This window comes from Mustelus asterias, unplaced genomic scaffold, assembly GCF_964213995.1.
Source record: "Mustelus asterias unplaced genomic scaffold, sMusAst1.hap1.1 HAP1_SCAFFOLD_675, whole genome shotgun sequence".
NCBI lineage: Eukaryota > Metazoa > Chordata > Chondrichthyes > Carcharhiniformes > Triakidae > Mustelus > Mustelus asterias.
Genome location: NW_027590624.1, coordinates 139,627 through 164,158, shown reverse-complemented (window position 1 = coordinate 164,158; position 24,532 = coordinate 139,627). Strand labels below are relative to the sequence as shown.

The window sequence follows — 24,532 nt, the reverse complement described above, 5'->3', positions numbered from 1 at the left end:
CCAACGTTGTCTACCTGATACGCTGCAGGAAAGGATGTCCCGAGGCATGGTACATTGGGGAAACCATGCAGACGCTGCGACAACGGATGAATGAACACCGCTCGACAATCACCAGGCAAGACTGTTCTCTTCCTGTTGGGGAGCACTTCAGCGGTCACGGGCATTCAGCCTCTGATATTCGGGTAAGCGTACTCCAAGGTGGCCTTCACAACACACGACGGCGCAGAGTCGCTGAGCAGAAACTGATAGCCAAATTCTGCACATGAGGACGGCCTCAACCGGGATATTGGGTTCATGTCACACTCTTTGTAATCCCCACAGCCTGCCTGGACCTGCAGAGTTTCACTGGCTATCCTGTCTGGAGACAATACACATCTCTTTAACCTATCTTGATGCTCTCTCCACTCACATTGTTTGTATTTTAAAGACTTGATCAGCTGTAAGTATTCGCATTCCAACCATTATTCATGTAAATTGAGTTTGTGTCTTTGTAAGCTCTGTTTGTGAACAGAATTTCCACTCAACTGAAGAAGGGGCTTGGAGCTCCGAAAGCTTGTGTGGCTTTTGCTACCAAATAAACCTGTTGGACTTTAACCTGGTGTTGTTAAACTTCTTACTGTGTTTACCCCAGTCCAACGCCGGCATCTCCACATCATGCCCATCAAACACTCCCAGGACAGGTACAGCACGGGGTTAGATACCGAGTAAAGCTCCCTCTACACTGTCCCCATCAAACACTCCCAGGACAGCTAGAGTATGTGGGGTTAGAAATGGACTAAAAACCTAGCAGGGGTGGGTTAGATTTGGTCTGGGTGCTTTTCTTTGCCCTGACTCACCCTGATCACCACCCGCAGCCTCTGGGTGCTGTTTGTGGGTGTGTGAAAAGGACGTGTGTGGGGGTGGTGGGAGTCTGTGAGCGCTGATGTCAAATAACCACCCAACATAAGCACCACCTCGCCTACATGTGGAGCGTTCGGGAGGGAGAACTGAAGGAGCTGTCAGCACAGAAAAAGAAAGGGAGCTATTCAACCAAGTGCGCTGTCGCACAGAACAGAGGTCGTCTTTGGTAATCTGTATCTGTGGGTATTAGAAACAAGGTATAGCTTTAACTAAGTTAAGTTTTGGGTTTCTATGTTAAGAAAGGGTTGGCTTCATGTTAGAGAGAGGTGCGTGCCTGTCTCTGCATTTTGGTTTCATTTCAAGTTGTAATTAAAGGGTTTACTACATGAAAACAAACAAGGTTTAAAGAGTGACTTGGCTGTTGCTTAGCAACCAGGGGCCCATCTTGAAAGGAATAAGCACTCGTGTTTCAGTTGGATCTAGGTCCCTGAGATAAAAAGCAGCTCTCCCAGAAGGCTGGATGGTGGAATAAGGTAGAAAGCAAATCCCAGAAGCTAAAGGACAGGAAGTTCTAGAAACCAAGGAATGAAACAAGTCCCAGGAAGACTGAAGTCAAAGGGAGAAGGAAACTGGAATTGAAGCAAGGCGCTGCAGTTCAGTGAAGTTAAAGAAAGCGGCAGAGAGAGGCTCCCAGTTAAAGACAGGGCTGAAAAAGTGCAGACCGGGTGAAGCCGGCTCACCAGAAGCCAGAGGTCTGAAGGAATCCAAAGGTTGGCGACACCTCAGGAACGGCTGTGAATCAGTAACCTTGCTGTCGGCGTGGCTGGGGAGCCCGAGAGATCTCTCGGAAGCTTGAATGTGCCTGGCAAACTAGGGCAGGGGTACACAGAAAGGAGAGACGGAAATCCTGGAAGCAGATCCTTGGCAAAATGTGGAGAGTCGGAGATTGGAAGCGACCCGTGTGGAAGCCGGAATTCCAGTGAGGTGGTGGGCTTGCAGCATGACAAGGATATGGTGGGGGGGTGGGATTGCTGAGAAATCTACAGATGGGCAGTTTCAGAGTGGGGAATGTCTGAGCACTGTTGGCCCGTTGGTCTGCGGGGACTGTGAAACTTACCCCGCATGGACATCACAGTGCAAGACACGTGTTAATTTGTGTCACCCTCAATGATGTGTGCATGTCAGTGAAGGTACAGCCGGGACGGATTGGATTACAGTTAATCTTTAGTAACATTTATTCTGCTTTTTGTTCAGAGTTACTTCCTCTGCTCCATCCGCTTCCCTAAAACAAAAATAAAAGTTACCGTCGCCGGCTCCAGGGTTTCATTTTGGGACCGGCACCGTCTGGTAGTGACGTGGACCAGGCAATGGATCCCCCCCCCCTTCTCCGCCGTCCCCCGCCATCCCAAGGGGACCCCGCTCCCCCCCTGCCTCAGGACTGTTTCTCCTTCCTCCCCCTCAGAGCTCGGCAGAGCTTCCTCAGTGCCAGGAGGGTGAGAGCGGCAAGGGAACAGAAGAGCAGCACCGCGAGGGCCGCCACGTCCAGGCTGTAGTAGGTGTACCAGGGCATGCTGTAGGAGGCGGAGCGGAGGTGGGTGGCACCCCCATGCCGCATGACGAACTCGATCCAGAAGACAGCGCGCTCCATGGGCGGCTGGGGCTGGTCACGGTGCAGGGCCGAGAGGCGGGCCATGGCGCGCCGGTAAGAGGGCTGGCCCAGCACCTCGGTCAGGCCCTCCAGCATGGTGCCCGCGTCCAGCTGGGTGGGGTCCAGCACCTTAGCGGCCCCCCGGACCTCCAGCCGCAGCAGATTGTCGAACTGGTCGAAAATGAGGGGCAAGCCCAGCACCGGCACGCCGTGGTAGATGGCCTCGTAGAGGCCGTTGGTGCCACCATGTGACACAAAAATCCGGGTCTTGGGGTGGCCCAGGATGTCATTCTGGGGCACCCAGCTGGCCAGCAGGGTGTTGTTGCCCAGCCCGGCGGGCTGATCGCCCACGTAACGCCAGATCACCTTCTGCGGGATGCCGGCAAAGGCCTGGGCCAGGCTGGCGATCAGTTGGGCAGGCAGCCTGCTGATGAAGGTGCCCAGCGACATGAACACCACCCCGTGCTCGCCCGAGCTCTCCATGAAGGCCTCCAGCTGGGCGTCCAGGGGGGCTGGCGGCTGGCACTGGAAGCCACCAATGTACACCACGTTGGGCATGGTGGGCCGGGGGAAATCGAAGACAAAGTCTGACCGCATCAGCCACAGGTCGCCCAGCCGCGTCAGCCCGTCGATGCTGGTGCCCGGCCCCACGTACCGGCGGCACAGCTCGTCGTACTCCGGGTGGATCATGGCGCCACTCAGGGTGACCGTGGCAAAGTAGTGCAGGGCGTTGAGCAGCCGCTGCGGCAGGGTCATCCTCTGGGTGAAACGGGAGGCCACCACCGGCACGTAGGAAGTGGGCGAAGGGGCGATGAGGGCGTGACTGTCACCCGTGGAGACCCAGCGCACGTTATAGACCAGCGGCAGCCCCAGGTGGTGGGCCAGCATCACGCCGGCCGGGAAGAAAGGGTCGGTCAGCACCAGCTGGAAGCCGGCGTCCCGGATGCGGCCCATCAGCCGGGCATCCTCGAAGAGCAGGCTGATAAGCTGCCGCTGCTCCCTGTGCATCTCCCGCAGCATCTGCCGCGTGGCCTGCAGGTTGCGCAGGATGGCCGTCAGCGTGTGGCCGCCCCGGAAGATTTCCAGCGAGTTCAGCACGTACCAGGTAAGCCGTTCGTGGTCTTCCAGCAGACCACGCTGCCCGTCGTTCTGGATGGTGAGGGACTGGTAGAGCGCAGGGTCTTTGTCAATGTACCAGCTGTTAGATGAGTGCAGCACGCTGAGCTTGTGTCCCCGCCTCTGCAGCTCCCCCACCAACAGCTTCATGTTGATCCAGTGGCTCCCGTCCATGGGCACCACCAGAATGTTGGCAGAGCGACCGGGCGTCAACCACAGGGCCTGGCACGTCAGCACTGCCACGATCTTCAGCCAAGGTCCCCAGGCGCCCATTGTCCAATGAACCATCCTCGCTGCCAGCGAACCCCCGCGGCCACTGTGGGGGAAAAAAAACTCCATTAGGGCTGTCTGACAGAACCCCGTGCTGTACCTGTCCTGGGAGTGTTTGATGGGGGACAGTGTAGAGGGAGCTTTACTCTGTATCTAACCCCGTGCTGTACCTGTCCTGGGAGTGTTTGATGGGGACAGTGTAGAGGGAGCTTTACTCTGTATCTAACCCCGTGCTGTACCTGTCCTGGGAGTGTTTGATGGGGGACAGTGTAGAGGGAGCTTTACTCTGTATCTAACCCCGTGCTGTACCTGTCCTGGGAGTGTTTGATGGGGACAGTGTAGAGGGAGCTTTACTCTGTATCTAACCCCGTGCTGTACCTGTCCTGGGAGTGTTTGATGGGGACAGTGTAGAGGGAGCTTTACTCTGTATCTAACCCCGTGCTGTACCTGTCCTGGGAGTGTTTGATGGGGACAGTGTAGAGGGAGCTTTACTCTGTATCTAACCCCGTGCTGTACCTGTCCTGGGAGTGTTTGATGGGGACAGTGTAGAGGGAGCTTTACTCTGTATCTAACCCCGTGCTGTACCTGTCCTGGGTGTGTTTGATGGGGACAGTGTAGAGGGAGCTTTATTCTGTATCTAACTCCGTGCTGTACCTGTCCTGGGAATGTTTGATGGGGACAGTGTAGAAGGAGCTTTATTCTGCATCTAACCCCGTGCTGTACCTGTCATGGGAGTGTTTGATGGGGACAGTGTAGAGGGAGCTTTACTCTGTATCTAACCCATGCTGTACCTGTCCTGGGAGTATTTGATGGGGACAGTGTATTGGGGACTTTACTCTGTATCTCACCCCGTGCTGTGACTCTCCTGGGAGTGTTTGATGGGGACAGTGTAGAGGGACCTTTACTCTGTATCTAACCCCGTGCTGTACCTGTCCTGGGGATGTTTGATGGGGACAGTGTCGAGAGAACATTACTCTATATCCCACCCCGCGTTGTCGCTCTCCTGGGAGTGTTTGATGGGGACAGTGTATTGGGGCCTTTACTCTGTATCTAACCCTGTGCTGTGGCTATCCTGGGAGTGTTCGATGGGGACAGTGTAGAGGGAGCTTTATTCTGTATCTAACCCCATGCTCTCAACCGTCCTGGGAGTGTTTGATGGGGACAGTGTAGAGGGAGCTTTACTCTGTGCCTAACCCTGTGCTGTAGCTGTCCTGGGAGTTTTTGATGGGGACAGTGTAGAGGGAGCTTTATTCTGTATCTAACCCCATGCTCTCAACCGTCCTGGGAGTGTTTGATGGGGACAGTGTAGAGGGAGCTTTACTCTGTGCCTAACCCTGTGCTGTAGCTGTCCTGGGAGTTTTTGATGGGGACAGTGTAGAGGGGGCTTTACTCTGTACCTAACCCAGTGCTGGTCCTGTCCTGGGATTGTTTGATGGGCATGATGTGGAGATGCCGGCGTTGGACTGGGGTAAACACAGGAAGAAGTTTTAACAACACCAGGTTAATGTCCAACAGGTTTATTTGGCAGCAAAAGCCACACAAGCCTTCGGAGCTCCAAGCCCCTTCTTCAGGTGAGTGGGAATTCTGTTCACAAACAGGGCATATAAAGACACAGACTCAATTTACATGAATAATGATTGGAATGCGAATACTTACAGCTAATCAAGTCTTTAAGATACAAACAACGTGAGTGGAGAGAGCATCAAGACAGGCTAAAAGATGTGTATTGTCTCCAGACAGAACAGCCAGTGAAACTCTGCAGGTCCAGGCAGGCTGTGAGGATTACAAATAGTGTGACATGAACCCAATATCCCGGTTGAAGCCGTCCTCATGTGTGCGGAACTTGGCTATCAGTTTCTGCTCAGCGACTCTGCACCGCCGTTGTTTGATGGAGACAGTGTAGAGGGAGCTTTACTCTGTATCTAACCCCGTGCTGTACCTGTCCTGGGAGTGTTTGATGGGGACGGTGTAGAGGGAGCTTTACTCTGTATCTAACCCTGTGCTGTACCTGTCCTGGGAGTGTTTGATGGGGACAGTGTAGAGGGATCTTTACTCTGTATCTAACCCCGTGCTGCACCTGTCCTGGGAGTGTTTGATGGGGACAGTGTAGAGGGATCTTTACTCTGTATCTAACCCCGTGCTGTGCCTGTCCTGGGAGTGTCTGATGGGAACAGTGTAGAGGGAGCTTTACTCTGTATCTAACCCTGTGCTGTACCTGTCCTGGGCGTGTTTGAAAGGGGGACAGTGTAGAGGGAACTTTACTCTGCATCTTACCCCATGCTGTAGCTTTCCTGGGAGTGTTTGATAGGGACAGAGTAGAGGGAACATTACTCTGTATCCATCCCTGTCCTGTCGCTCTCCTGGGAGTTTTTGATGGGGACAGTGTAAACAAAGAAACAAAAAACAATACAGCACAGTAACAGGCTCTTTGGCCCTCCAAGCCTGCCCCAATCATGTGTTCCTAACTAGGCCATCCGTCTGTATCCCTCTATTCCCAGTCTGTTCATGTGGCTGTCTAGATAAGTCTTAAATGATCCTAGCATGTCTGCCTCAACCACCTTGCTTGGTAGTGCATTCCAGGCCCCCACCACCCTCTGTGTAAAATACGTCCCCCGCATATCTGTATTGAACCTTGCTCCCCTTACCTTGAACTTGTGACCCCTTGTGTTTGTCATTTCTGACCTGGGAGAAAGCTTCTAACTGTCCACCCTATCTATGCCCTTCATAATTTTATAAACTTGTATTAGGTCACCCCTCAACCTCTGTCTTTCCAGGGAGAACAACCCTAGTTTACTTAATCTCACCTCATAGCTAATACCCTCCATACCAGGCAACATCCTGGTAAACCTTTTCTGCGCTCTCTCCAAAGCCTCCACGTCCTTCTGGTAGTGTGGCGACCAGAACTGGACGCAGTATTCCAAATGTGGCCTAACCAACGTTCTATATAACTGCAACACCATATGCCAACTTTTATACTCTATGCCCCGTCCAATAAAGGCAGGCATGCCATATGCCTTCTTCACCATCTTTTCCACCTGTGCTGCCACCTTGAAGGATCTGTCGACTTGCACACCCAGATCCCTCTGTGTGTCTATACTCCTGATGGTTCTGCCATTTATTGTATAGCTCCCCCCTGCATTAGATCTACCAAAATGCATCACTTCACATTTATCTGGATTAAATTCCATCTGCCATTTCTCCGCCCAATTTTCCAGCCTATCTATATCCTACTGTATTCTCTGACAATGTTCATCGCTATCCGCAACTCCAGCAATCTTTGTGTCGTCCACAAACTTACTAATCAGACCAGCTACATCTTCTTCCAAATCATTTATATATATCACAAACAGCAGAGGTCCCAGTACAGAGCCCTGCGGAACACCACTAGTCACAGACTCCAATCAGAAAAAGACCCCTCCACTGCTACCCTCTGTCTTCTATGGCTAAGCCAGTTCTGTACCCATCTAGCTAGTTCACCCTTGATCCCGTGAGATTTAACCTTTTGCACCAGCCTGCCATGAGGGACCTTATCAAATGCTTTACTAAAATCCATGTAGACGACATCCACGGCCCTTCCCTCGTCAATCATTTTTGTCACCTCCTCAAAAAACTCAACCAAATTTGTGAGGCATGACCTCTCTCGTACAAAACCATGCTGTCTATCGCTAATGAGACTATTCAGTTCTAAACGTGTATAGATCCTACCTCTAAGGATCTTCTCCAACAATTTTCCTACAACGGACGTCAAGCTCACTGGCCTATAATATCCTGGTTATCCTTGCTACCCTTTTTAAATAACGCGACCACATTTGCTATCCTCCAATCCTCTGGGACCTCACCTGTGTCCAATGAAGAAACAAAGATTTCTGTTAGAGGCCCAGCAATTTCATCTCTTGTCTCTCTCAGTAATCTAGGACAGATGCCATCTGGCCCTGGGGATTTGTCTACCTTAATGCTTCCTAAAACACCTAACACTTCCTCCCTTGTAATTGCAATTTGTTCAGAGGGCTCATCCCTCTGAGACACTACCAATCAACGTGTCCCTCTCCTTTGTGAATACTGATGCAAAGTATTCATTTAGGATCCCACCTACTTCCTTGGGTTCCAAGCATAATTCCCCTCCTTTGTTCTTGAGAGGTCCGATTCTTTCCCTAACAACCCTCTTGTTCCCAACGTATGTATAAAATGCCTTGGGATTCTCCTTAATCCTGTCTGCCAAGGACATTTCGTGACCCCTTTTTGCCCTTCTAACTCCCTGTTTGAGTTATTTTCTACTTTCTCTGTATTTCTCCATTGCTTCATCTGTTTTTAGCTGCTTGGACCTTACGTATGCCTCTTTTCTCTTTTAGATTAGACCCACAATTTCTCTGGTTATCCACGGCTTTCGAATCCTACCTTTCCTATCCTTCCTTTTTACAGGCACATGCCTGTCCTGCACTCCTATCAACTGCTCCTTAAAAGACTCCCACATGCCAGATGTGGATTTACCCTCGAACAGCCTCTCCCAATCAACAGCCACCAAATCCTGCCTAATCCGGCTGTAGTTAGCCTTCCCCCAATTCAGCACCTTACCCATAGGACAACACTCATCCTTTTCCATGACTATCCGAAAGTTTACAGAATTGTGGTCACTGTTCGCCACAGGGCGGCACGGTAGCACAGTGGTTAGCACTGCTGCTTCACAGCTCCAGGGTCCCGGGTTCGATTCCCGGTTCGGGTCACTGTCTGTGTGGAGTTTGCACATTCTCCTCGTGTCTGCGTGGGTTTCCTCCGGGTGCTCCGGTTTCCTCCCACAGTCCAAAGATGTGTGGGTTAGGTTGATTGGCCAGGTTAAAAATTGCCCCTTAGAGTCCTGGGATGTGTGGATTAGCGGGTAAATATGTGGGGGTAGGGCCTGGGTGGGATTGTGGTCGGTGCAGACTCGATGGGCCGAATGGCCTCCTTCTGCACTGTAGGGTTTCTATGATTTCTATGTTCCCCCACTGAAACTTTGATGACCTGACCGGGCTCATTCCCCAGTACTATGTTCAGTATAGTCCCCTCTCTAGTTGGACTATCAACATATTGTTCCAAAGAACCTTCCTGGACACATTTTACAAATTCGTCCCCGTCCGGACCCCCAGCCCTAAAGGATTTCCAGTCTAGATGAGGGAAATTAAAATCTCCCTCTACAACAACCCTATTTTTTCTACACTTGTCCAGAATTTCCTTACATATCCATTCCTCAACTTCCCGTGGGCTGTTGGGAGGCCTGTAGTATACCCCCAGCATAGTGACTGCACCCTTCCTGTTTCTGAGCTCTGCCCACAGTGTCTCGTTACCTGACCCTTCCAAATTGTCCATCCTCTGTACCGCTGTAATATGCTCCCTAACCAGCATTGCTACTCCCCCACCTCTCCTAGCCCCTCCTCTGTCTCGCCTAAAACACTTATACCCCGGAATATTCAGCTGCCAGTCCTGTCCTTTTAACCAAGTCTCTGTCACTGCAACCACATCCAAGTTCTGCGCAAGCATTAAGGCTCTAAGTTCATCCATCTTGCCCGTGATGCTCCTTGCATTGAAGCAGATGCACTCCAGACCTCCAGGCCCACTGAGTTCATCCTCCCCCAGATTGCTCTTCCTCTTAGGTAGCCTTGTCCTGGCCCCATGCTCGTGCCCAGTCTCTACGCTTGCTGACCTATTGTTCTGATCCCCACCCCCCTGCCACATTAGTTTAAACTCACCCGAACCACACTAGCAAACCTCCCAGCCAGGATATTGGTGCCCCTCCAGCTCAGGTGTAACCCGTCCTTCTTGTACAGGTCCCATCCTCCCTGGAAGACTTCCCAGTGATCCACGAATCTGAAACCCTCCCTCCTGCACCAGTTCTTTAGCCACGTGTTCAGCTGTACAGACTCCCTGTTCCTAGCCTCACTAGCACGTGGCACGGGGAGTAATCCAGAGATTGCTACCCGAGAGGTCTTGTTTTTTAGCCTTCGACCTAACTCCCCCAATTGTAGAGGGAGCTTTACTCTGTATCTAGCCCCGTGCTGTACCTGTCCTGGGAGTGTTTGATGGGGACAGTGTAGAGGGAGCTTTACTCTGTATCTAACCCCGTGCTGTACCTGTCCTGGGAGTGTTTGATGGGGACAGTGTAGAGGGAGCTTTACTCTGTATCTAACCCCGTGCTGTACCTCCCCTGGGAGTGTTTGATGGGGTCAGTGTATCGGGAATTTTACTCTGTATCTAACCCGCGCTGTACCTCCCCTGGGAGTGTTTGATGGGGACAGTGTAGAGGGAGGTTTACGCTGTATCTAACCCTGTGCTGTACCTGTCCTGGGAGTGTTTGATGGGGACAGTGTAGAGGACGTTTTACTCTGTATCTAACCCCATGCTGTACCTCCTCTGGAGTGTTTGATGGCGACAGTGTAGAAGAAGCTTTACTCTGCATCTAATCCCATGCTGTACCTGTCCTGGGAGTGTTTGATGGGGACAGTGTAGAGGGAGCTTTACTCTGTATCTAATCCCATGCTGCACCTGTCCTGGGAGTGTTTGATGGGGACAGTGTAGAGGGAGCTTTACTCTGTATCTAACCCCGTGCTGTACCTGTCCTGGCAGTGTTTGATGGGGACAGTGTAGAGGGAGCTTTACTCTGTATCTAACCCCGGGCTGTACCTGTCCTGGGAGTGTTTGTTGGGGACAGTGTAGAGGGAGCTTTACTCTGTATCTAACCCCGTGCTGTACCTGTACTGGGAGTGTTTGATGGGGACAGTGTAGAGGGAGCTTTACTCTGTATCTAATCCCATGCTGCACCTGTCCTGGGAGTGTTTGATGGGGACAGTGTAGAGGGAGCTTTACTCTGTATCTAACCCCGTGCTGTACCTGTCCTGGCAGTGTTTGATGGGGACAGTGTAGAGGGAGCTTTACTCTGTATCTAACCCTGGGCTGTACCTGTCCTGGGAGTGTTTGTTGGGGACAGTGTAGAGGGAGCTTTACTCTGTATCTAACCCCGTGCTGTCCCTGTCCTGGGAGTGTTTGTTGGGGACAGTGTAGAGGGAGCTTTACTCTGTATCTAACCCCGTGCTGTCCCTGTCCTGGCAGTGTTTGATGGGGACAGTGGAGAGGGAGCTTTACTCTGTATCTAACCCTGGGCTGTACCTGTCCTGGGAGTGTTTGATGGGGGCAGTGAGGAGGGAGCTTCACTCTGTCTCTGATCTGTTTCGATTCTTTGTGTCTGCATATATTTAATACTTTGGTTCGGTATCACCATTCCCCCCTGTGTTGTGTTTTCTTGAAGTTACTCTTTTATATATCTGTTCAGGTTTTGTCCTGTATTGTTAAGGACTAAAGACCAAAGTCAGGCAATACAACTCACCATGAAAACAGAACCACAGAAGATGCTATTCATTCTCTCCTGATTATGTGTAACAGACATGTGAGCGGTTGAATGGCCTCTCCCTGTTCCTGTGGAACAGGCTCAAGAGGGCTGAATGGCCTCCTCCTGTTCTTGTGTAACAGGATTGAGGGGAGGCTGAATGGCCTCCTCCTGATCCTGTGCAATAGGCTCAAGAGGGGCTGAATGGACCTCCTCCTGTTCCTGTGTAACAGGCTCGAGAGGGAGGCTGAATGGCCTCCTCCTGTTCCTGTGTAACAGGCTCAAGAGGGGCTGAATGGACCTCCTCCTGATCCTGTGCAATAGGCTCAAGAGGGGCTGAATGGCCTCCCCTTGTTCCTGTGTAACAGGCTCGAGAGGGAGGCTGAATGGGCCTCCTCCTGTTCCTGTGTAACAGGCTCAAGGGAGGGGCTGAATGGGCCTCCTCCTGTTCCTGTGTAACAGGCTCGAGGGAGGGGTTGAATGGCCTCCTCCTGTTCCTGTGGAACAGGCTCGAGAGGGGCTGAATGGCCTTCTCCTGTTCTTATTCCTGTATTCCTGAGCCCCTCACTCACACACACAGACACCATGGCAACTTGGAAATATATCGGCCGTTCCTTCACTGTGGCTGGGGTCAAAATCCTGGAACTCCCTCCCTAACAGCGCTGTGGGTGTACCTACACCACACGGGACTGCAGTGATTTAAGATGGCGGCTCACCCACCACCTTCTCAAGGGTGCAATTAGGGTTGGGCGATTGACGGTGGAACTCGGAAGCGACAGCCAGATCCCAGGAATTAATAATCTGTTTCTGTTTGAAAATGCTCAGGAGGAAGTTCGAAAGACGTGCAGGTGAGGTGGATTGCCCATGTAAATGTGTGAGAATACAGAGATAGGGCTGGGGAGAGGACTTGGGTCAGATAATGTGTCAGAGAGCGGCGCAGACACAATGGGCCGAATGGCCTCTTCTGGACAGTTCGGATTCTGACGGCTTGGGCACCAGTGGTGAGGGAATCAGAGGAATGCCAGCAGGGTGAATTCAGAACTGTGCTGATATGAATGATGGTGCAGGTAATCAGACAGTGCAAAGCTGACAGTGCTGATTACAATGATGTTATCATTCATTGTTACACACCGTGTCCTGGCTTCTTACCCAGCTCCCTTGTTTCTCTGGAAAGTTGGAATGTGTATTGTGCAGTTCAGCGTGAAATGTGATCACATCTCGGTAGCAGGAATCTTAAACATTTCCATATAGGAGACACTGAAGCCCAGGAAATCTCAGACATCTGTTTTATCTGTACTGATGTCGTTGTGAGATCATTATGTCAGCACTGACCCTCCCACAGTGCGGCGTTCCCTCAGCACTGACCCTCCCACAGGGCGGCGCTCCCTCAGCACTGACCCTCCCACAGTGCGGCGCTCCCTCAGCACTGAGCCTCCCACAGTGCGGTGCTCCCTCCGCACTGACCCTCCCACAGTGCGGCGCTCCCTCAGCACTGACCCTCCCACAGTGCGGCGCTCCCTCAGCACTGACCCTCCCACAGTGCGGCGCTCCCTCAGCACTGACCCTCCCACAGTGCGGCGCTCCCTCAGCGCTGGCCCTCCCACAGTGCGGCGCTCCCTCAGCACTGACCCTCCCACAGTGCGGCGCTCCCTCAGCACTGACCCTCCCACAGTGCGGCGCTCCCTCAGCACTCACCCTCCCACAGTGCGGCGCTCCCTCAGCACTGACCCTCCCACAGCACGGCGCTCCCTCAGCACTGACCCTCCCACAGTGCGGCGCTCCCTCAGCACTGACCCTCCCACAGTGCGGCGCTCCCTCAGCACTGACCCTCCCACAGTGCGGCGCTCCCTCAGCACTGACCCTCCCACAGTGCGGCACTCCCTCAGCACTGACCCTCCCACAGTGCGGCGCTCCCTCAGCACTCACCCTCCCACAGTGCGGCGCTCCCTCAGCACTGACCCTCCCACAGTGCGGTGCTCCCTCAGCACTGACCCTCCCACAGTGCGGTGCTCCCTCAGCACTGACCCTCCCACAGTGCGGCGCTTCCTCAGCACTGACTCTCCCACAGTGCGGCGCTCCCTCAGCACTGACCCTCCCACAGTGCGGCGCTCCCTCAGCACTGACCCTCTCACAGTGCGGCGCTCCCTCAGCACTGACCCTCCCACAGTGCGGCGCTCCCTCAGCACTGACCCTCCCACAGTGCGGCGCTCCCTCAGCACTGACCCTCCCACAGTGCGGCGCTCCCTCAGCACTGACCCTCCCACAGTGCGGCGCTCCCTCAGCACTGACCCTCCCACAGTGCGGCGCTCCCTCAGCACTGACCCTCCCACAGTGCGGTGCTCCCTCAGCACTGACCCTCCCACACTGTGGCGCTCTCTCAGCACTGACTCTCCCACAGTGCAGCGCTCCCTCAGCACTGACCCTCCCACAGTGCGGCGCTCCCTCAGCACTGACCCTCCCACAGTGCGGTGCTCCCTCAGCACTGACCCTCCCACAGTGCGGCGCTCCCTCAGCACTGACCCTCCCACAGTGCGGCGCTCCCTCAGCACTGACCCTCCCACAGTGCGGCGCTCCCTCAGCACTGACCCTCCCACAGTGCGGCGCTCCCTCAGCACTGACCCTCCCACACTGTGGCGCTCTCTCAGCACTGACTCTCCCACAGTGCAGCGCTCCCTCAGCACTGACCCTCCCACAGTGCGGCGCTCCCTCAGCACTGACCCTCCCACAGTGCGGCGCTCCCTCAGCACTGACCCTCCCACAGTGCGGCGCTCCCTCAGCACTGACCCTCCCACAGTGCGGCGCTCCCTCAGCACTGACCCTCCCACAGTGCGGCGCTCCCTCAGCACTGACCCTCCCACAGTGCGGCGCTCCCTCAGCACTGACCCTCCCACAGTGCGGCTCTCCCTCAGCGCTGGCCCTCCCACAGTGCGGCGCTCCCTCAGCACTGACCCTCCCACAGTGCGGTGCTCCCTCAGCACTGACCCTCCCACAGTGCGGCGCTCCCTCAGCACTGACCCTCCCACAGTGCGGCGCTCCCTCAGCACTGACCCTCCCACAGTGCGGCGCTCCCTCAGCACTGACCCTCGCACAGTGCGGCACTCCCTCAGCACTGACCCTCCCACAGTGCGGTGCTCCCTCAGCACTGACCCTCCCACAGAGCAGCGCTCCCTCAGCACTGACCCTCCCACAGTGCGGCGCTCCCTCAGCACTGACCCTCCCACAGTGCGGCGCTCCCTCAGCACTGACCCTCCCACAGTGCGGTGCTCCCTCAGCACTGACCCTCCCACAGTGCGGCGCTCCCTCAGCACTGACCCTCCCACAGTGCGGCGCTCCCTCAGCACTCACCCTCCCACAGTGCGGCGCTCCCTCAGCACTGACCCTCCCACAGTGCGGCGCTCCCTCAGCACTGACCCTCCCACAGTGCGGCGCTCCCTCAGCACTGACCCTCCCACAGTGCGGCGCTCCCTCAGCACTGACCCTCCCACAGTGCGGCGCTCCCTCAGCACTGACCCTCTCACAGTGCGGCGCTCCCTCAGCACTGACCCTCCCACAGTGCGGCGCTCCCTCAGCACTGACCCTCCCACAGTGCGGTGCTCCCTCAGCACTGACCCTCCCACAGTGCGGTGCTCCCTCAGCACTGACTCTCCCACAGTGCGGCGCTCCCTCAGCACTGACCCTCCCACAGTGCGGCGCTCCCTCAGCACTGACCCTCCCACAGTGCGGCATTCCCTCAGCACTGACCCTCCGACAGTGCGGCACTCCCTCAACACTGACTCTCCCACAGTGCGGCGCTCTCTCAGCACTGACCCTCCCACAGTGCGGCGCTCCCTCAGCACTGACCCTCCCACAGTGCGGCGCTCCCTCAGCATTGACCCTCCCACAGTACGGCACTCCCTCAACACTGACCCTCCCACAGTGCGGCGTCCCCTCAGCACTGACTCTCCCACAGTGCGGCGCTCCCTCAGCACTGACCCTCCCACAGTGCGGCGCTCCCTCAGCACTGACCCTCCCGCAGTGCGGCGCTCCCTCAACACCGACCCTCCCGCAGTGCGGCGCTCCCTCAGCCCTGACCCTCCCACAGTGCGGCGCTCCCTCAGCACTGACCCTCCCACAGTGCGGCGCCCCCTCAGCACTGACTCTCCCACAGTGCGGCGCTCCCTCAGCACTGTTCCTCCCACAGTGCGGTGCTCCCTCAGCACTGACCCTCCGACAGTGCGGCGCTCCCTCAACACTGACCCTCCCACAGTGCGGCGCTCCCTCAGCACTGACCCTCCCGCAGTGCGGCGCTCCCTCAGCACTGACCCTCCCACAGTGCGGGGCTCCCTCAGCACTGACCCTCCCACAGTGCGGCGCTCCCTCAGCACTGACCCTCCCACAGTGCGGCGCTCCCTCAGCACTGACCCTCCCACAGTGCGGTGCTCCCTCAGCACTGACCCTCTGACAGTGCGGCGCTCCCTCAGCACTGACTCTCTGTCATCGTGGCTCACCCTCAGAACTGACCCTTCCACAGTGCAGCGTCCCCTCAGCACTGACCCTCCCACAGTGCGGTGCTCCCTCAGCACTGACCCTCTGACAGTGCGGCGCTCCCTCAGCACTGACTCTCCGTCATTGTGGCTCACCCTCAGAACTGACCCTCGCACAGTGCGGCGCTCCCTCAGCACTGACCCTCCGACAGTGCGGCGCTCCCTCAGCACTGATCCTCCCACAGTGCGGTACTCTCTCAGCACTGACCCTCCGACAGTGCGGCGCTCCCTCAGCACTGACCCTCCCACAGTGCGGTACTCTCTCAGCACTGACCCTCCCACTGTGCGGCGCTCCCTCAACACTGACCCTCCCACAGTGTGGCGCTCCTTCAGCACTGAGCCTCCCACAGTGCGGCGCTCCCTCAGCACTGACCCTCCCACAGTGCGGCGCTCCTTCAGCACTGACCCTCCCACAGTGCGGCGCTCCCTCAGCACTGACCCTCTCACAGTGCGGCGCTCCCTCAGCACTGACCCTCCCACAGTGCGGCGCTCCCTCAGCACTGACCCTCCCACAGTGCGGTGCTCCCTCAGCACTGACCCTCCCACAGTGCGGCGCTCCCTCAGCACTGACCCACAGTGCAGCGCTCCCTCAGCACTGACCCTCCCACAGTGCGGCGCTCCCTCATCACCGACCCTGCGACAGTGCAGTGCAGGCAAACTCCCCCCTCCAAGACCGCTGTTATCCTCCATTCCCCGCACCCCCCACCAAGGCTCTCCCCTAAAGTTTCAGCTTCCAAACTGCTGTCTGCTCCCTCTACATGTGGCCAATCTCACCCAAACCACGTCAAGACCGCTGAAGGTGCCATCCCCTCCCAACTCTGTGCCCGGCGTTCCGGGGACTCTGTGCCCGGCGTTCCGGGGACTCTTTGCCCGGCGTTCTGGGGACTCTGTGCCTGGCCTTCCGGGGACTCTGCTGGATTCCTCCACTCACCTCTCTACCCCTTTCTGTGTGTTTGTCCCCATTGTCCATCCTCCAAAGCTTTCTCTCTCCTGGACTCCTCGCTCTCCCTCACTATCTCTGTCACCACCTCCAGCCCCTGCAACCCTCCCTACTTCTGTAACCTCCTCCAGCCCCTACAAACCTCCCTATCTCTGTAACCTCCTCCAGCCCCTACACCCCTCCCTATCTCTGTAACCTCCTCCAGCCCCTACAAACCTCCCTATCTCTGTAACCTCCTCCAGCCCCTACACCCCTCCCTATCTCTGTAACCTCCTCCAGCCCCTACAAACCTCCCTATCTCTGTAACCTCCTCCAGCCCCTACACCCCTCCCTATCTCTGTAACCTCCTCCAGCCCCTACAAACCTCCCTATCTCTGTAACCTCCTCCAGCCCCTACACCCCTCCCTATCTCTGTAACCTCCTCCAGCCCCTACAAACCTCCCTATCTCTGTAACTTCCTCCAGCCCCTACACCCCTCCCTATCTCTATTACCTCCTACAGCCCTCCGAGATCGCTGCGCTCCTCCAATTCCAGCCTCTTGAGCATCCCCCGATTCCCATCGGTCCGCCATTGGCGGCCATTCCTTCAGCTGCCTGGGAGGACCCTCAGCTCTGGAATTTCCTCCCTAAACCTTTCCATCTCTCTCTCTGTCTCTCTCTCTCTCTCTCTCCTCCTTTAAGACCTCCTTCAAAACTGGCCTCTTTGACCAAGCTTGTGGTCGCCTGACCCTAATATCATCTTATGTGGCTTGCGGGTCAAATCCTTTCTGACTGATGCTCCTGTTGAAGTGACTCAGGGGACTTCAAAAGGTCTTCATACTTGAGAAACTCACTGCCTGTAAGCACCACCACCACCCCCCCCCCCCCCCCCCCCCCCCCCCACACACACACACACACACACACCCCATCCCGACTTGGAAACATATCGGCCGTTCCTTCACTGTGACTGGGTCAAAATCCTGGAACTCCCTCCCTAACAGCACTGTGGGTGTACCTACACCACACGGGACTGCAGCGGGTTCAAGATGGCGGCTCACCCACCACCTTCTCAAGGGGGCGATTAGGGACGGGGAATGCCCTGAGCCCCTTGAACGAATGTTTAAAAATATGCTTGTTGGGGTTTGTGTGTCCTTGCTCCCGGTGCGCTGCCCTGTTTGTCTGACGCGAGGAAGGGAAGGTGACAGCGCACCAATGTCAAAATGGCGCCCGATGGCCATGCAGTGGCGACAGGCCCTTCCAGCCTCACCCGCCTTCTCTCCACGCCAGGCTGTCATTCCCTGCCTGCGGGAGGCTGTGTGGGGGAGAGGGGTGGGGACCCGAGGGTGGCGCAGTGGGTTAACACTGTAGACTCGCAGCGCCAGGGACCCGGGTTCAATTCTGGCCTCAGGTCACTGTCTGTGTGGAGTTTGCACATTCTCTCCGTGTCCGCGTGGGTTTCCTCCGGGTGCTCCGGTGTACTCCCACAGTCCAAAGATGTGCGGGTTAGGGGGATTGGCCGTGCTAAATGTGTGGGTTGCTGAAGAGGGTGGGGGAGAGGGATTGAGTTTCGGAGCCCGGAGGTCATGTTGCAACTGTACAAAACTCTGGTGCGGCCGCACTTGGAGTATTGTGTACAGTTCTGGTCGCCGCATTATAGGAAGGATGTGGATGCATTGGAAAGGGTGCAGAGGAGATTTACCAGGATGTTGCCTGGTATGGTGGGGAGGTCTTATGAGGAAAGGCTGAGGGACTTGAGGTTGTTTTCGTTAGAAGAAGGTTAAGAGGTGATTTAATAGAGACATACAAGATGATCAGAGGATCAGATAGGGTGGATAGTGAGAGCCTTTTGCCTCGGATGGTGATAGCTAGCACGAGGGGACATAGCTTTAAATTGAGGGGTGAGAGATATAGGACAGATGTCAGAGGTAGGTTCTTTACTCAGAGAGTAGTAAGGGCGTGGAATGCCCTGCCTGCAGCAGTAGTGGACTCGCCAAAATTAAGGGCATTTAAATGGTCATTGGATAAACATATGGATGATATTGGAATAGTGTAGGTTAGAGGGGCTTTAGATTGGTTTCACTGGTCGGCGCAACATCGAGGGCCGAAGGGCCTGTACTGCGCTGTAATGTTCTATGTTCGATGGGTAAGATACTCTGTCAGAGAATTGTTGGACCTGAAACCTGTTGGACTTGAACCTGGTGTTGTGAGACTTCTTACTGAGAGTTGTTGGTGCAGACTCGATTGGCCAAATGGCCTCTTCTGCAGTGTAGGGATTCTATGGTTCTAAGCAGGAGGGATGGCTTAGGGGGAGGACTGCAGTAGTTTTCCTCTCTCTCTCTCTCACAACCATTCCCACCCCCCGCCCCCGCCAACTCCAGCCCGTCCCCGACTCCCCACGCAGACCTCGTGACACAGGAGCCTCTGGCAACCCTGGCAAGTCAGTGTGACCCAGCAGCTGGGGCGAGATGACCATGACCTGATTGAGCGCAGGGGCGGGGGTGGGTGGGGGGGGCGCTGCTAACTACGCAGTCACTGTGCACATTGAGAGACTCGACCGTCTTACAACCAGTCCTGCAGACGTCCTTTGAACCGATTAGTCACGGGTTGTAATCACAGAATAGGAACGAGCAGGAGACCCAGCTGGGAGCCTGGGGGCTGCTGTTCAGCTCTCCAGCCATGTGCAGCCACTGGGCATGGCCCTTGTTTTGCTTTGTCAGGGTGCCTCGAGCTCTTCCTCTGACACCCTGTGACCAGCGAGCGACCCCGGGCCCCATCCTGACCCCGGGACCAGCGAGCGACCCTCGACCCCATCCTGACCCCCGGGACCAGTGATCGAACCTTGACCCCATCCTGACCCCGTGACCAGCGATCGACCCTCAACCCCATCCTGGCCCTGTGACTAGCGAGCGACCCCCTACCCCATGACCAGCGATCGGCCCCGACCCCATCCTAACCCCGTGACCAGCGAGCGACTCCCGACCCCACCCTGACCTCGTGACCAGCGAGCGACCCCTACTCCGGGACCGGCGATCGTCTCCTGACCCCGGGACCAGCGATCGACCCTCGTCCCCATCCTGCCCTCCCCCCCCCCCCCCCCCCCCATATAGAATAAAGCTCCCTCTACACTGTCCCCATCAAACACTCCCAGGACAGGGACAGCACGGGGTTAGATACAGAGTAAAGCTCCCTCTACACTGTCCCCATCAAACACTCCCAGGACAGGGACAGCACGGGGTTAGATACAGAGTAAAGCTCCCTCTTCAGTGTCCCCCATCAAACACTCCCAGGACAGGGACAGCACGGGGTTAGATACAGAGTAAAGCTTCCTCTACACTGTCCCCATCAAACACTCCCAGGACAGGTACAGCATGGGGTTAGATACAGAGTAAAGCTCCCTCTACACCATCCCGTCAAACACTCCCAGGACAGGGACAGCACGGGGTTAGATACAGAGTAAAGCTCCCTCTACACTGTCCCCATCAAACACTCCCAGGACAAGTACAGCACGGGGTTAGATACAGAATAAAGCTCCCTCTACACTGTCCCCATCAAACACTCCCAGGACAGGTACAGCACGGGGTTAGATACAGAGTAAAGCTCCTCTACACTGTCCCCATCAAACATTCCCAGGACAGGTACAGCACGGGGTTAGATACAGAATAAAGCTCCCTCTACACTGTCCCCATCAAACACTCCCAGCACAGGTACAGCACGGGGTTAGATACAGTGTAAAGCTCCCTCTACACTGTCCCCCATCAAACACTCCCAGGACACGTACAGCACGGGGTTAGATACAGAGTAAAGCTCCCTCTACACTGTCCCTCATCAAACACTCCCAGGACAGGGACAGCACGGGGTTAGATACAGAGTAAAGCTCCCTCTACACTGTCCCCATCAAACACTCCCAGGACAGGGACAGCACGGGGTTAGATACAGAGTAAAGCTCCCTCTACACCGTCCCCATCAAACACTCCCAGGACAGGGACAGCATGGGGTTAGATACAGAGTAAAGCTCCCTCTACAGCTATATCAGAGCCTCGTCAGACCCCACTTGGAGTACTGTGTTCAGTTCTAGTCGCCTCACTATAGGAAGGATGTGGAAAAGATTGAAAGGGTGCAGAGGAGATTTCCAAGGATGTTGCCTGGATTGAGTGGCATGCCTTATGAGGATAGGCTGAGGGAGCTCGATCTTTTCTCCTTGGAGAGACGAAGGATGAGAGGAGACCTTATAGAGGTGTATAAGATGTTGAGAGGCATAGATCGGGTGGACTCTCAGAGGCTTTTTCCCAGGGTGGAAATGGCTGCTACGAGAGGACACAGGTTTAAGGTGCTGGGGGGTAGGTACAGGGGAGATGTTAGGAGAACGTTTTTCACACAGAGGGTGGTGGGCGAGTGGAATCGGTTGGTGTTGGAGGCGAACTCAATAGGGTCTTTTAAGAGACTCCTGGATGAGTACATGGAGCTTAATAGGATGGAGGGTTATAGGTAGGACTAGAAGGTAGGGATGTGTTCGGCACAACTTGTGGGCCGAAGGGCCTGTTTGTGCTGTAGTTTTTCTATGTTTCTAAGTTTCTACACTGTCCCCATCAAACACTCCCAGGACAGGTACAGCATAGGGTTAGATACAGAGTAAAGCTCCCTCTACACTGTCCCCATCAAACACTCCCAGGACAGGTACAGCACGGGGTTAGATACAGAGTAAAGCTCCCTCTACACTGTCCCCCATCAAACACTCCCAGGACAGGTACGTACGGGGTTAGATACAGAGTAAAGCTCCCTCTACACTGTCCCCATCAAACACTCCCAGGACAGGTACAGCACGGGATTAGATACAGAGTAAAGCTCCCTCTACACTGTCTCCATCAAACACTCCCAGGACAGGTACAGCACGGCGTTAGATACAGAGTAAAGCTCCCTCTACACTGTCTCCATCAAACACTCCCAGGACAGGTACAGCACGGCGTTAGATACAGAGTAAAGCTCCCTCGACACTGTCCCCATCAAACACTCCCAGGACAGGTACAGCACGGGGTTAGATACAGAGTAAAGCTCCCTCTACACCATCCCGTCAAACACTCCCAGGACAGGGACAGCACGGGGTTAGATACAGAGTAAAGCTCCCTCTACACTGTCCCCATCAAACACTCCCAGGACAGGTACAGCATGGGGTTAAGTTTTGAAAATTTTCCCAGTGATTGCTTTATCCTTGAACTAAAACTGTACTTCCAGGCAAATCTGCCAAGAGATTTGTAAATTTGAGAACAGCTCCACCTAGAAAGAGGGATCCTGTAACCACAGGTGTAAACACCATTTGGCACGTTCCCATTCCGAATGTTTTTCAGCAAGTCCTTCAGTGACAGTGCAACTATTTGGGAGATCAGGACAATGTGGAGGTCGTTTTGTTACGTGAGGTAAAAGTTATGTTATTTATGCAGCAATGAGCTTTAATATTGTGCTTTCGTGAATCACTGCTGAGATCGCCAGTCCTGACCACCTATCTCTATAACATTCTCCAGCCCCTACAACCCCCCCCATATCTCTGTAACCTCCTCCAGCGCCTGCAACCCTCCCTATCTCTGTAACCTCCTCCAGCCCCTACAACCCTCCCTATCTCTGTAACCTCCTCCTGTCTCCTACAACCCTCCCTATCTCTGTAACCTCCTCCAGCGCCTGCAACCCTCTCTCTCTCTGTAACCTCCTCCTGTCTCCTACAACCCTCCCAACTCTGCAACCTCCTCCAGCCCCTCCAACCCTCTCTATCTCTGTAACGTCCTCCAGCCCCTAAACCCTCCCTATGTCTGTAACCTCCTCCAGCCCCTACAACTGTCCATATCTCTGTAGCCTCTTCCAGTCCCTCCAACCCTCCCTATCTCTGTAACCTTCTCCAGTCCCTACAACCTTCCCTATCTCTGTAACATTCTCCAGCCCCTACAACCCCCCCATATCTCTGTAACCTCCTCCAGCCCCTACAACCCTCCCTATCTCTGTAACCTCCTCCAGTTACTCCAACCCTCCCTATCTCTGTAACTTCCTCCAGTCCCTACAACCCTCCCTATCTCTGTAACCTCCTCCAGCCCCTGCGACCCTCCCTATCTCTATAACCTCTTCCAACCCCAACAACCCTCCCTATCTCTGTAACCTCCCCCAATCCCTACCACCCTCCCTATCTCTGTAACCCCCTCCAGCCCCAACAACCCTCCCTATCTCTGTAACCTCCCCCAATCCCTACCACCCTCCCTATCTCTGTAACCCCTTCCAGCCCCTACAACCCTCCCTATCTCTGTAACCTCCTCCAGCCCCTACAACCCTCCCTATCTCTGCAACCTCCTCCAGTCCCTACAACCCTCCCTATCTCTGCAACCTCCTCCAGCCCCTACAACCCTCCCTATCTCTGCAACCTCCTCCAGCCCCTACAACTCTCCCTATTTCTGTTACCTCCCCCAGCGTCTACAGCACTCCCTATCTCGGTCACCTCCGACAATCCTCCGAGATCTCTGCGCTCCAACAATTCCTGCCTCTCGAGTAGCCTCCGAATCTCAGCACTCCACCATTGGCGGCCGTGCCTTCAGCTCCCTGGGGTAGGGGCCTTAAGCTCTGGAATTCCCTCCCTAAATCTCTCCACCTCTGTCTCTCTCTCTTCCTCCTCCCTTAAGACCATCTTTAAAAACCGACCTATTTGACCGAGCGTTTGTCCCGCATATCTCCTGATGTGCTGGAGGGGGGGGGGGTCGGGGGTGGGGGAGGTGGGCGGGGGGCGGTGAGTGGGGGGGGGGGGGGGGGGGGGGGGTGCGGGGGGGTCTAGATTCTGCCTGATGTCCGGTCCCATACCGCGTCACTGGGGCACCAGGACAGGTAACTGCCCAGAAGTAGCTGGAGGTGGTTTTGGAAGCGATTACAACGTGGGAGTGAGCCAGGATTTGAACAGGAGGGCGTGAGCGTCGGAATTGAGGGGAGCTGAGGGAGCCGGTGGGGGTGATGGGTTAACGGCGGATGGGAGTGTGGCGGGGGGGGCGGGGGGGGGGGGGGGGCGGTGCTGCTTACGGAGATGGTGAGTCTCGAGGTCGGTTGACAGCTGTCAGAACCGGCTAGGCAGCTTTGGAGCACGTAACCGTATACTGGGAAACACCTGAGAGGCTTTGAAATAGGAGTGAGACAAAATCTCAGTCCATAGATTCACTGCATTAACGTTGCCAGGATAGCGATGATGCAATTATATATGGCACGCGGTGGTGAGGGGGGAGGTGTGTTTAGTTGTTGCCAAGTACAGTCAAATTCAGGCAGCATCGATGAAGGTAAGGCAGCAGGCAGCTTACCTAATGGGGCGGGAGGGTGAGAGATTCCAACGGTGTCGGTCAGTGACTCTCCCTCAGTTGGCAGTGTATCCAGCGAGTCCCAGCCCTGGTGGAGTGGTCTCTGCAGCGCTGTGGTGCTGGCCAACTCTCCCGACGCCCTGAGGGGGTGGCTGGGCAGATTGGCGATGGTTCCGGAACACCGGCAATCTGCTTTTTGTTGCCTCCGCCCAGGTGAGGGTGGTTGCTGAGGAACGGCCAAATCCAACCCCCTCCCCGCAACCCCGCCTCCCCCCCCCCCCGCCCCCTCACCGTGCCTCACCCCCTCACAGAGGCCCATCCCTTGCTCGCCTGCGCCCCCGCCCCACCCAATCTCAACCCCTTCCCAATGGCTCCCCCCCAGCCTCCCACTCCACCTCGCCTGCGGAAGCATCTGAATGGAGGCTCGGGGTGGGATTACAGTGAGGCAGGGTCTTGGGGGGTGAGGAGGGGAGGGCTTTGGAGCAGGGTGACAGAGAGAGGGATAGTGGGCGGAGTGTTCCAGCTGAGGTCACACCTCCATGACGTCTTCCAT

General features: G+C 55.5%; 1 pseudogene across 1 annotated transcript; it reads right to left on the bottom strand.

The window, feature by feature from the left end:
• Positions 1–572: 572 nt before the first annotated feature.
• LOC144487251 (UDP-glucuronosyltransferase 2C1 pseudogene) lies at positions 573–24,104 on the bottom strand (annotated as a pseudogene). Its single transcript, XR_013496381.1, has 2 exons — positions 23,983–24,104; positions 573–3,920 (listed from the first exon to the last, which is right to left on the bottom strand). The product of XR_013496381.1 is annotated as a UDP-glucuronosyltransferase 2C1 pseudogene (transcript).
• Between the last annotated feature and the right edge of the window lie 428 nt (positions 24,105–24,532).